The 12,852-nt window shown below is 41.1% G+C and overlaps 1 pseudogene across 1 annotated transcript; it reads right to left on the bottom strand.

Annotated features, from left to right (window-relative positions):
- Positions 1–699: 699 nt before the first annotated feature.
- LOC308096625 lies at positions 700–11,485 on the bottom strand (annotated as a pseudogene). The gene is made up of 2 exons: positions 10,104–11,485; positions 700–3,323 (listed from the first exon to the last, which is right to left on the bottom strand). The product of its transcript is annotated as an uncharacterized misc_RNA (transcript).
- Positions 11,486–12,852: the final 1,367 nt, after the last annotated feature.

Raw genomic sequence — 12,852 nt, forward strand, 5'->3', positions numbered from 1 at the left:
GAAACCTCTTATCTCCATATTTTAACTTTTTGCGTTTTTTTGTAAATTAATGCCCTACTTGATCATACTACAGTCACACATAAGTATAAGAAGTAGCTGATCCACAAGCTCGAAACGCGGCGTGAAGCGACACGTTTTGAGCTTGTAGATCCGATACTTTTGCTGTTTTTGAATTTGAATCCTGAAAAGTAACAGTTTTGGACGTGAGGTTTCCACCTGACAGAGATTGTATACTTTCAAAATATTTGTTTTAAAATCAGAAATAGATTTAAATGTCACAACGTGAAATGTTTATGAAAGTGATAAAGTGCCCCAGATTAGCATCAATTTTCCAACAACTACCAATAATAGAAAATGATCGATAGTGGGATCGATAAGGAATCTGATCAATATGCAGGATCAATAAGGAGATCAAAATCGATACAAATTAACGATCTCCATCCCTACTCATATTACAGAATTATTGTAGTCAGAGAGGAACATCTCTGGTTTGTTTCCAGTCAGAGTCATGTGTTGTATGTCTTTCTACCCTCAGCTTCCTGTCACTCAACACACTAAGAAGACTAAAGGAACACTCACACACCAACATAAAGTGAATGTTCACAGAGGTTTGTCAGATGCGAAAAATATTATTCTTTATTAATGATCCAAAGTGAGACAAAAATAAAGAGTGCTACCAAAAAGGATTTAAAGTGGGAACAGAACAGATTACAAAAAGCATCCTCAGTCTGCTATGAAAAGTAAAAACATGCCTGTGTCCTATTTATAGGGACAAGATAGTCAATCAGAGGATCATTCATGTTACAGGGCTCAGAACACACACAGAGATCAATGCAACATACAATCTAATGTTAAAGAACATCACTTAGAAACTAGAAAACAACACATTTCAATACAATAAATCATGTAATAATTACCTAAAGAAGAGGTTGATATGTATCCAACGTGGTGATTCTATATTTTAGTACAGAAGTAAAAATATCATATTATTATAGTACAGTACCCTGACTCCCAACATTATTACTATTACAGGTCTGTTTGGTTCCATTTTGTAAAACTCTTCAAAGTAAAATTCACACTTGGATTTTGTAGCTTATATTTATGTCATGTTATGGATCATAGGGTCCATTTGGTTCCATTTTACACTCATAGTTAAATTAACACTTGGTGTTACTGTGTAGATCAGTGGTTCTCAACCACACATCTATGGGTGGGCCGCATGCATTTTCAGAGCATGTTTATTTTAATGATCAATCAATCGATTGTGTTGCGGCTTTGATTAACGTACTATACATTCATTTAAATATATCGGTATCACAATGTTTTAATAAAAAATACCATGACATTTGTTTTGATTTGTACATGTTTTTTGTATTAAGTTGTATTATCAATTAAATCGTCATGGCCCAAATCTTGAGAATCACTGGTGATGATGATGATGACATCACAGATCAGAGAGACACTTGTTCATGTTGACCGTCCTCGACCACAACACAATAATATGAATTTTAAAAGTTACAGGTATTACTCTTTCAAGACTCCATAGTTTGTCTTTATCATCATCATCATCATCATCATCATCATGTCTAACTACGTTATTCCAGTGTTACACTCAGTGTTGCTATGCTCATTTGGGAAGTGCTTGTACTGTATTTTAATGACGTGACGCGCACGTCGCTTAACACCTACACTATAGGTCACACAATGGACAATTTATATGCATATAGGCTTATTCCTATGTTAATTCGCTAGGTGTGAGTCAGGAGCCTTTGAAAACTTTGTTGAGGTGCGAAATTAAAGTAGTTTTAAATCTATGCGTGTGCCTGCGTGTGCTTCTGGTCAAATAAGTTCCAGCACGGCTTGCAAGGCCGTCCAGTGAGCATTTCACCCCTGGTTACACTGACCTTCCCTGGTAACATCTTCAGAGTACCACCATGACCAGTGTAAATGTGTGGAAGGAGTGTGTCAGTGAAAGTGTGTGTGAAGGTGTGTAGGTGTGTGTTAGTATCAGGATCAGAGAATGACAACTTTCCTCTGTTCCAGTCCAGCTGGACTCTGATCCTCTGAGGTTTCTGCTTCACAAAGAGATCAGTGAGTGGACCTGGTGAGGAGCGTGCTGTGTATTTACCTTTATCTAGCCCTATTCTCCAGTATTGACCCCCTACATTTTCCTTCCTCTGACGGGACTCTGGTAACACACCTACTGACCAGTCTGCATTGTCTCCAACCTCAACATCCCAGCTGTGAGTCCCTGAGTTAAAGCCCTCAGAACCCAGGACATAGCCATAGTGTTCAAACCTCTCTGGGTTATCAGGAAGCTGCTGTTTCTCTCCATGTCTCACACTGGTCAGATCATCAGACAGGATGTAGTCTGGATGGGCAGTGTTGGGATCCAGAATGACAGGAGTGTAGGAGACAATGTCCTTCATCTTGTCCCAGACTCTGAAGGTCAGGTTGCTCAGGTGTTTGGTCACGTCTATCAGTGCTCCTGAGACCGGCTGTGGGTCCTGCAGTGTGAACTGGACTCTTTGCATTGTGGTCTTGTAGTTCTGCAGGAATGAGACGTGTTCAGCTCTCAGCTCCTCCTCTATGGCTCTGATTGTGTTTGAAAGAGTTGAGATGTCTCCGTTTAGACCCTCCGTCTTCTCCTTCATCATCTGACTCTTCTGCTGCTCTTCCTCCCACAGTGCAGCAATCTTAGCATCCTCTTCCTCTTGTAGAAACTGACGCATCTTCTTAAACTCTTCCTTAATATGAATCTCTGTGTGCTGAGTCTGGAACTGAATGTGTGCTGCTGTTTGATCATAGTTTGTTTTAACTTTATTAAAGACCTCCAGTTTCTCCTGTAAAGGCTTCAGTGATTTCAGGACTTCCTCCTTGTGATCCAGTGCAGCTTCATCGATGGGTCTGAATCTGTGGTCGTTGTGTTTTTTAGAATCTCGACACACAAGACACACTAGCTGTTGACATTCCAGACAGAACAGTTTGAGTTTCTCAGCATGCAGACTGCAGAGAACCTCAGACCCTGCTGAAGCTCTCTGATGTCTCTCCTGTATGAAGGCCTCACAAAGGTTCTTCAGAGCCAGGTTTCTGGGTGGATCCACTGAATGTCTCTCCTTACAAACTGGACATTCCTTTATTACCTTCTCTCTCCACCATTCCTGCAGACAGGCTTTACAGAAGCTGTGGCTACATGACAGGAGAACAGGATCTTTAAAGATGTCACAACACACAGAACAGGAATAATCCTCTTCAGGGCGAGACAACTTGGAAGCCATTAGGTCTCTGAGTGAAGCTACAAACACTCCGTTCAAGCCAGGAAATCAGCCAGTCAGTGGTGGTAACACTCCCTCTTCTAGAATGTTCCCTGTAGTTTACTTTCTCTTTCAATCCTGGATCTTGTTAAAGTCCAGCAGTGTAAGCAGCAGGTTCAAGTGGTCTGGGTCAGTATTCCCTCCTGTAGCTGTGGACAGACAGTCTGTCCTCTCTCATGGGAAGTTGTGTGTTTGATCTGAAAGTGAATCTTAGCGTCTGTCTCTGTATGTCTCAGTGAGGAGAGACAGAATAACAACCTCTCTGCTTCCTGGTTTCTGTCAAATGAGCATGGCAAAGGGTGGAGCTACAGTATCTCTCTCTCTCTCTCTCTCTCTCACACACACACACACACACACACACACACACACACACACACACACACACACACACACACACACACACACACACACACACACACACACACACACACACACACACACACACACACACACACACACACACACACACACACACACACATGCACTTTATGCTGGCATTAGCCAAGCCTGCCTGTCACGGCTAAAGTTAGTGCAAAACTCTGCTGCTCTTTAACAGGGACAAAGAAGTATGAGCACATCTCCCCGATTCTTGCCTCCCTCCACTGGCTCCCTGTTCATCATAGGATCCAGTTTAAGATTTTAATGTTTGTCTTTTAATATTTAAATGGTCAAAAACCCCACAAGCTCTTTAGGTGGTTCTCCACCAAACAGACCACTTCAGACTACAACAGAGCTGGCAGTCGGGTCCGACGTCGGATGATGTCGTATTATCAGGTGTCCAAAGGTTCTGGTCGCCACACCGCACTAACTATTGCAAAAGGTCGGCCGACGGCACTTTGTTGTGAGCATGTGTCAGAAGAAATCACATGAAATAACTCTCCATACCAGGAGGTGGCAGTAGTCTGCAGGAGCCTGAGTTGAGACAGCAGCTTGACCAAAAACAACAAGACAGAGCATTTTTGCGCTAGTCGTAGATGTAGTAGGCTCATATTCTTCACAGTCTGTACAGGAAAGACACCTGCCTCTTCAAACTCCACGTTTATCTTTCATTGTGATTTAAAGCGCCCCTTGATGGGAACCAGCGGCTGCTTTCACCTTCTTTCACCCCTGGTTAAAGGCAATGTTTTAATCCTGAGTTATTTGATATGTCGTAGCCACAGTGGGTCGTACCAAAATTAACAAGATAGCGGGAGAGAGAGAAACGTTTCGGGAACCAGCAACACAGGAAAGGCAAACCACATTACGGAAGCATATTAAGCATAAGAACTGATTTTGCTGCTCATAAACAATATAGCAGGAATTATGCTGAACAGTAAATAGCGGGTGGCTCTTAAAAGAGACGTTTTGGGTGTTTTTATATCCCCGAGAGGCCACAAAATGGACCCTCAAGGCTGTCACGGGTTCATTTGGTTACACTCCCAGAGTTAAATTAACACCGGAGGGGTCCCTGTGTACATGTTATATCTGTTGTATGTTCATGCAAACAAACCTAGCCCGTTCTATTTACACCCTTAAGTCGAGGTGACTTCTCGCCCGGGTGGTCCTGCTCAATCTCCCCCGGGCAGTAGGCTCAAGCTGCCGGCTGGGAAGGAGGTAAAGGAGAGAGACAGAGAGAGAGAGCGAAAGAGGAAAATAAATCACGCCCGACTGTGTTTTTGATAGCTTGGTTATAAACGATGATTAGATTTAGTCATGGAAAATAGAACATAGTTGCTCAATCTTTCTTTCCTTTAGGGTGTTTTCAGGGAGCTCTACGGAGCCTTTAACCCCCCTTCTCTTCACCACCCCGGTTCTACCGACGGCCCGACGGGCAGTAGCTGTCGGTAGCCGACCGAGCAAGTTTGGTCGGCTTTCGACGCTTGCCTACAACTTATGGCCTGACACGACAGCGTCCACAACGCCCACCTCAGCAACAGATTTTCGGCAACAGACGCTTTCCAAGGCCTGGCTACCGTCGCCAATGTCGGTGCGGTGGAGAGCTATACAAGGCTGAAGACCAGGGGGGGTCGATCGTTCTCTAATCTCCACTGTAGCCCCCAAACTGTGGAACGATCTTCCATCCGATGTTAGGATGGCTCAAACCTTATCAGTCTTTAAATCACGTCTGAAAACTCACGGATACTCCTTAGCTTTTAATACAGACTGAGTTATTATATTTTAAAGAGACTGTGTCTATACTGTGTTTTTTTCCTGTCGTTTATCGCTTCTTTTTTTTACATCTAATTCATTTTGTGTGATTTATACTTTTCTCGTGGTATTTTACCTTTTTTATTGTTTTAATAAGTTTATAGCCTTATTTTAGTATTTTTACTGAGTGCACATCACTCTGGTTCAACGCTGTTGTTTTAAATGTGCTCTATTATTAAAGTGGATTGGATTGGATGTCTTACTATACTTGTTGGGACCTTTGGTCCCCATGTACGATGTCTACTGTAGTTACAGTATACCTCTCACACACATGCAGAGTTCCTCACACATGCACACACTTTCAACCTGAATCTAAAATACACATACACGTATACCATATGCACAAATATCTAATTAGTTGGATGAGACATTTTATTATACAAAGGAAATAATAGAGGTAACTGAAAGATAAAGCAATTTTTTTATATAATCTCAGTGTGGACCGTGACTGTTAAAAGTACTTAACAATGTAAGCCTCACAGAGCTGTCCCAATCATGAAAGTTTAGATGACAATTAATCGTCATACAAATAATTGCGATAAATGATTTAATTGTGTTTTTGGGTCAGGGCAAAAAAATCTGTTTGCCTTTTAGGTTTTCCTAAAATAAAATAATAACGTAAATATACAAAGAAATGACTAACAATGACCAGTACCAATTATCTAAATTAATAATGTACTATGGCCAGAACAGGTCATCGACTATATGCAATAAGTGTATACTTTCAAAATACATCTAAAAACGCGAAATAGAAGATCTAAAAGGTCACTATGCGAAAATGTTATGAAAGTGATAAAGTGCCCTAGATTACCATCAATTTGCAAACGACTACCAATAATAGAAAATAATCAATGGTGGGATCGATAAGGAATCATATCGATAAGCCAGGAACGATTAAGATATCAAAATGTATACATATGAACGTTCCCCATCCCTTTCATATTGGAAAATGATTTTTATCACAGAAGAACATGTCTGAAGATAATGAATGTGAAGAGTCACTGGTTGATAAATAGTCAGAGAGGAAAATGTCTCTGGTTTGTTTCCAGTCATATTCATGTGACAAGGAAGTATACTAGGACCTTTACTGTTCCTGATATATGTGAATGACATGTCATCGGCCTGCGACTGCAAGCTGTTCCTGTTCGCAGATGACTCGGCCCTGCTAGTCTCGGACAGGGACAGGCTGCAGGTTGAGAAAACTCTCAGCTCCGAACTCAACAAGATCTGCATCTGGCTCTCTGACAACAAACTTTCATTACACCTGGGTAAAACTGAATCCATCCTCTTTGGGTCCAGTCCTAACCTTAGCAAGGCAGGGAGTTTCACGATCAAAGTGGGTGATAATGTCATCAAAAGAAAGGATGAAATTACCTACCTGGGCTCCATCTTGGAGGCAAACCTCTCCGGTAACAAAAACGCCGAAAAAGTGATCAAAAATGTCAACCGAACAACACGCTATTTGTGGAGGATTGATCGCCTAGTCAGTAAGAATACTCTGAAGATTCTTGCAGGGGCCCTCATTCAAGGTCATTATGATTATGCATGCACTTCATGGTATCACAACACCTCCAAGGCCTTAAAAACAAGGCTCCAAACATCCCAAAACAAACTTGTAAGGCTACTTCTTGGCCTCAATCACAGAACCCATCTAACCCCTGCTCATTTTGCTAGGATTGGATGGCTTAGGGTTGAGGACAGAGTACAGCAACTTGCTATGGGCCTGGTCTTCAAGATACACCACAACATTGGGATCCCCCTGTATTTGTCAAAATACTTCAAAAATGTTAATGAAGTCCATGATCATAACACCAGAGGCAGCTCCACTGATCATGTTCAACCCAGATTTGGCTCAACTAAGGGTATGAACTCATTCTCATGCTATTCATCAAAAATGTGGAATGCCCTACCAAAAGGAGTAAAGGAGTGTAAAACCCTACTCACTTTCAAAACTGCCCTAAAGATACACCTTCAGGAGGCTGCAATTCGAAAATGGCCCCTGTCTAAGTCTTAACCTACCCCTCCCTACCCCCCCCCCCCCCCCCCTCCTTCATTTTCCTCTTTTGTATATATATATATATATTTTTTTTTCTCTCGTCATACCAGTAACCTGAAAGCTGATTGTATGACATTCTGTATAGTAGTGTGTATATCTGCCTGCCTCTTATATTTCATCATGATTTGTGTGCATGGGGTCCTCATCTTAAACAAGCGTAATGCTTAATGAGGGTTTCCAGTTTAGTAGACCTTGTATTGTGAATTTGTACTTCCATGTACTGTTATGTACTGTCATGTACTATTCTCATGTCTTTCTAAATAAACTACATCAATCAATCAATCATGTGTTGTATGTCTGTCTACCCTCAGCTTCCTGTCACTCAACACACTAAGAATACTAAAGAAACACTCACACACCAACACAAAGTGAATGTCCACAGAGGTTTGGCTTATGCAAAAATATTATTCTTTAATGATCCATAGTGAGACAAAAATAAGAAAGTGCAGACAAAAAGGGTTTAAAGTGGGAACAGATACATGTTTTGGTTACACAAAGCATCCTCAGTCTGCTATGAAAAGTAAAAACACACTGTAACAACTATGTCCTATTTGTAAGGACAGGATAGTCAATCAGAGGATCATTCATGTTACAGGGTTACAGCTCAAGACACACAAAGAGATCAATGCAACAAATGTTAACTATTAGTTTACATTGTATATTAAATATACAATCTAATGTAAAAGAATATCATATGGTTGGTTACTAGAAAACAGCACAATAAAAACAAAAAAATCATGCAACAGCCTATTTACCTTAAAAAAAAGATAACTAGAAAATGTGCTCCTCGGAGCACAAGTCTCCGCCAGCAGACCCGTGCTATTATCGTCTTGGTAGAACGGGTCGTCTTGGAAGAATGCGCGTGGTTTTTGGTGTTCTGCAGGGGCGACTGAATATGTAGTGTCTGCATCTAAAAGATGTTCTTCTTGAAGCAATGTGTCATATGGGAGTCGTCGTAATTGACTGGTTTGTTCAAATGCTTGTCTGTCTTCTTCATCTTCATTGTCTTGAACAGTTTCAGCAGTTGATTGGTGTGTTTGATCTATGTCAGTTGTCTCTAGTGCTACATAATGTATTTGATCAAGGCGGCCAATTGTTACAGTATTAAGACTTCGGCCTTGTTGTGGGATCAATTCAACTCTATAGTCCTCTTCTGTGTTACTGTTGTAGATGAGTATGCTTTCTTAGCTTTGGCCTTCTGCGCCTTTGCTTGACCAATGTTAGGTGTTCTCAGAGGGACACACACACGCACGGACGGGTGATTTGGACTGGAAGGTACTGTTCCAATCAAGACTGATTGATCCTGTCTTACCTCACTTCAAAAAACGTAAACGGCTTTTTGAAGTGACACACCTATTTATAGGATTTTATTTCGTCATGCGTCCCTCTAGCCAATCAAAGGCATTGGTGTCAACATATTGACACGTGTCACGTGGAGCTTGACCAATGTTAGCTTGGCTAACAATGTTTGCTCACACACGGCGGGACGAAGCGAAAACATACTCTCCACCTACGGCGGAGACAATGAATGTAATTGCTCAGTGAAACCTTTTGAGATGTATTAAACGTGGTGATTCTATAGTTTATGAATAAACTGTGTAGAAGTACTAACAGAAAATGTATTATCAGTCTAATATATTTTATAGTGAAGTACCCTGAATCCCCAACATTATTAGTATTACAGGTCCATTTGGTTCCATTTTACACACTTGAGTGTTAAATTAACACTTGGATTTGACTGTGTAGGTCAGTGGTACTCCACCTTTTCTGGATCAGGGCCCACTTGAGGGCCCACTAAGCGCAGCAGTCGAAAGTGGTCAGATGGGTTTATTTTAATGATCTATCAGTCAATTGTGGGTCAATAGAGCTAACGTAGTATACTTTAAGTTGAATTTATCTGTAACTATTTTTTCAAGGTTATAAAGAAAGAAATACCATGACGTTCTTTTTTTATATTGTTATATTAGCAATACCAATTGTTTTGCCAATTATTTGGGGGCCCACTTGCAATATCCCCATGGCCCACCAGCCCACAGGTTGAGAATCAGGTGTAGATGATGATGACATCATGTCCAAAACTGTTACTTTTCAGGATTAAAAAAAATAAATAATCTAAAGTAAAAGATCTACAAGCTCAAAACGTGTCGCTTCCCGCCGCGTTTCGAGCTTGTAGATCTGCTACTTTGGATACTTTTGTGTGATGCTGTAGTATGATCAAGTATTGCATTAATTTACCAAAAAACACGAAAGTTAGATTATGGAGATAAGAGGTTTCTTTCAGACAGCGATGATATGCATTTTATTTAGTGTTGTGTTGACTGTGATGTCTTTCCATCATGCTGTTCCTACAGTACTTTATTTTACCTCGCAAGATCAATAAAGGTCTTCGTTATCGTTTCATGATGACTCCTCGACCACAACAGAATTGAAAAGAGTCTAAATTTGGTATTACTCTTTAAAGACTCCATAGTTAGTCATCATCATCATCATCATCATAATCATCCTCATCATGATGTCTAACTTCATTGTTCCAGTGTTACACTGACCTTCCCTGGTAACATCTTCAGAGAACCACCAATCGGACCAACGTAAATGTATGGAAAGAGTGTGTCAGTGAAAGTGTGCGTGAAGGTGTGTATGTGTGTGTTAGTATCAGGATCTGAGAAGGACAACTTGCCTTCATTCCAGTCCAGCTGGACTCTGATCCTCTGAGGTTTCTGCTTCACTGAGAGAACAGTGAATGACCCTGGTGAGGAGCGTGCTGTGTATTTATCTTCATCTAACCCTATTCTCCAGAATTGACCCCCGTTGTCTCCCTTCCGCTGACGGGACTCTGGTAACACACCTACTGACCAGTACGTATTGTCTCTAACCTCAACATCCCAGCTCTGAGTCCCTGAGTTAAAGCCTTCAGAACCCAGGACATAGCCATAGTGGTCAAACCTCTCTGGGTTATCAGGAAGCTGATGTTTCTCTCCATATCTCACACTGGTCAGATCATCAGACAGGATGTAGTCTGGATAGGCAGTGTTGGGATCCAGAATGACAGGAGTGTAGGAGACAATGTCCTTCATCTTGTCCCAGACTCTGAAGGTCAGGTTGCTCAGGTGTTTGGTCACGTCTATCAGAGCTCTTGAGACCGGCTGTGGGTCCTGCAGTGTGAGCTGGACTCTTTCCATTGTGGTCTTGTAGTTCTGCAGGAATGAGATGTGTTCAGCTCTCAGCTCCTCCTCTATGGCTCTGATTGTGTTTGAAAGAGTTGAGATGTCTCCGTTTAGACCCTCCGTCTTCTCCTTCATCATCTGACTCTTCTGCTGCTCTTCCTCCCACAGTGCAGCAATCTTAGCATCCTCTTACTCTTGTAGAAACTGACGCATCTTCTTAAACTGTTCCTTAATCTGAATCTCTGTGTCCTGAGTCTGGAACTGAATGTGTTCTGCTGTTTGATCATAGTTTGTTTTAACTTTATTAAATACCTCCAGTTTTATACCTCCTGTAAAGGCTTCAGTGATTTCTGGACTTCCTCCTTGTGATCCAGAGCAGCTTCATCGATGGGTCTGAATCTGTGGTCGGTGTGTTTTTTAGAATCTCGACACACAAGACATGCTGGCTGCTGACATTCTAGACAGAACAGTTTGAGTTTATCTGTGTGCAGACTGCAGAGAACCTCTGACCCTGTTGAAGCTCTCTGATGTCTCTCCTGTATGAAGGCCTCACACAGGTTTTTCAGAGCCAGGTTTCTGGGAGGATCCACTGAATGTCTCTTCTTACAAACTGGACATTCCTTTATTACCTTCTCTCTCCACCAATCCTGCAGACAGTCTTTACAGAAGCTGTGGCTACAGGACAGGATAACAGGATCTTTAAAGATGTCACAACACACAGGACAGCAATAATCCTCTTCAGGGCGAGACGACTTGGAAGCCATTTAGTCTCTGAGTGAAGGTACTAACACTCTGTTCAAGCGAGGAAATCAGTCAGTCAGTCAGTGGAGGTAACACCACCTCCTCTAGAATATTCCCTGTTTCACTTTAATCCTGGTTCTTGTTAAAGTCCTGCAGCGTAAGCAGGTTCAAGTGGTCTGGGTCAGTATTCCCTCCCGTTGCTTTGGACAGACAGTCTGTCCTCCCTCACTGAAAGTTGTGTTTGATCTGAAGGTGAATCTTAGAGTCTGTCTCTGTGTGTCGTCAATGAGGAGAGACAGAATAACAACCTCTCTGTTTCCTGGTTTCTCTCACACTAGTCTGGGGTGGAGCTATGCCACTACTGAACTATTGCAAGGCACACACACACACGTTTTTTATTATCTCACAGTGGACTTTGACTGTTCAAACCACTTTACAATGTATGCCTCACTAGGGCTGCCTTGATAATGCTATTGTAGTTGATAATTAATTTTCATACAAATAATGGCGATGATAAATGATTTTATCATGTTTTTGGCATTGAACACTGAAACATTAATATAAAAACTATTTGCCCTTTAGTCTTTTCTAAACACAAAATGCACGGGACATATAATGAGAAATAACTTAAATATACAAATAAATTACAGACAATGACCTGTACCAATGATCAAAATTAATAACGTACTATGGCCAAATCAGGTCATACTATCAGGTCACTATTTAATAACTGTATACTTTATAAAAAAAAGAAGCTAAGATAGCTCACAACACGCTTATTGATCTGCTACTTTTGTTACATTTGTCTTTTTCTATTTTATGTCAAATTTAGGAAAGATCTTCAACACATGATTTTCATACAAACGAATGGAAACGATACTGACGATTATCTCAAATAATTGTGATCAGGTGATTATGTATTAACTGTGACAGGCCTATGCTTCACAATCACCCTTTCACACACCAACAGTGGAGGCAGCATGTAAGTCACCTGGCTGCTCATCAGAAGCAGTTACAAGTACACTGGACCAGAACATGGACGTATGGTCAATTCAATGCAATGATCTGCATTTACCAATCTGTCTGCAATTTTTTCGAGAGCGGAGCCAACAATCAAATCTCACATCAAGTCTCAGTGTGTCGCACACCACAAAAAGCCAATCTACAAGCTCACAATGGGTCACCGTCACTTTCATCATTCTATTGGTCAAAAGAGGATGTGTGTCCGGTAAAATTGATCTCTTTCTTGTGAAAGACCTGACATTTTGTTTTTAAATTGTTGTTGTTGTCTTTTGATGTTTGTGATGCTTTTCATGGGAAGTTCTTTAGCCAATTACTTAATGTGTGTTTTGTAATCTAAATCTTCAAAGTAACTTGTAATTACGTACTA

Source organism: Gymnoscopelus braueri (assembly GCF_963280865.1).
Source record: "Gymnoscopelus braueri genome assembly, chromosome: 12".
Lineage (NCBI taxonomy): Eukaryota > Metazoa > Chordata > Actinopteri > Myctophiformes > Myctophidae > Gymnoscopelus > Gymnoscopelus braueri.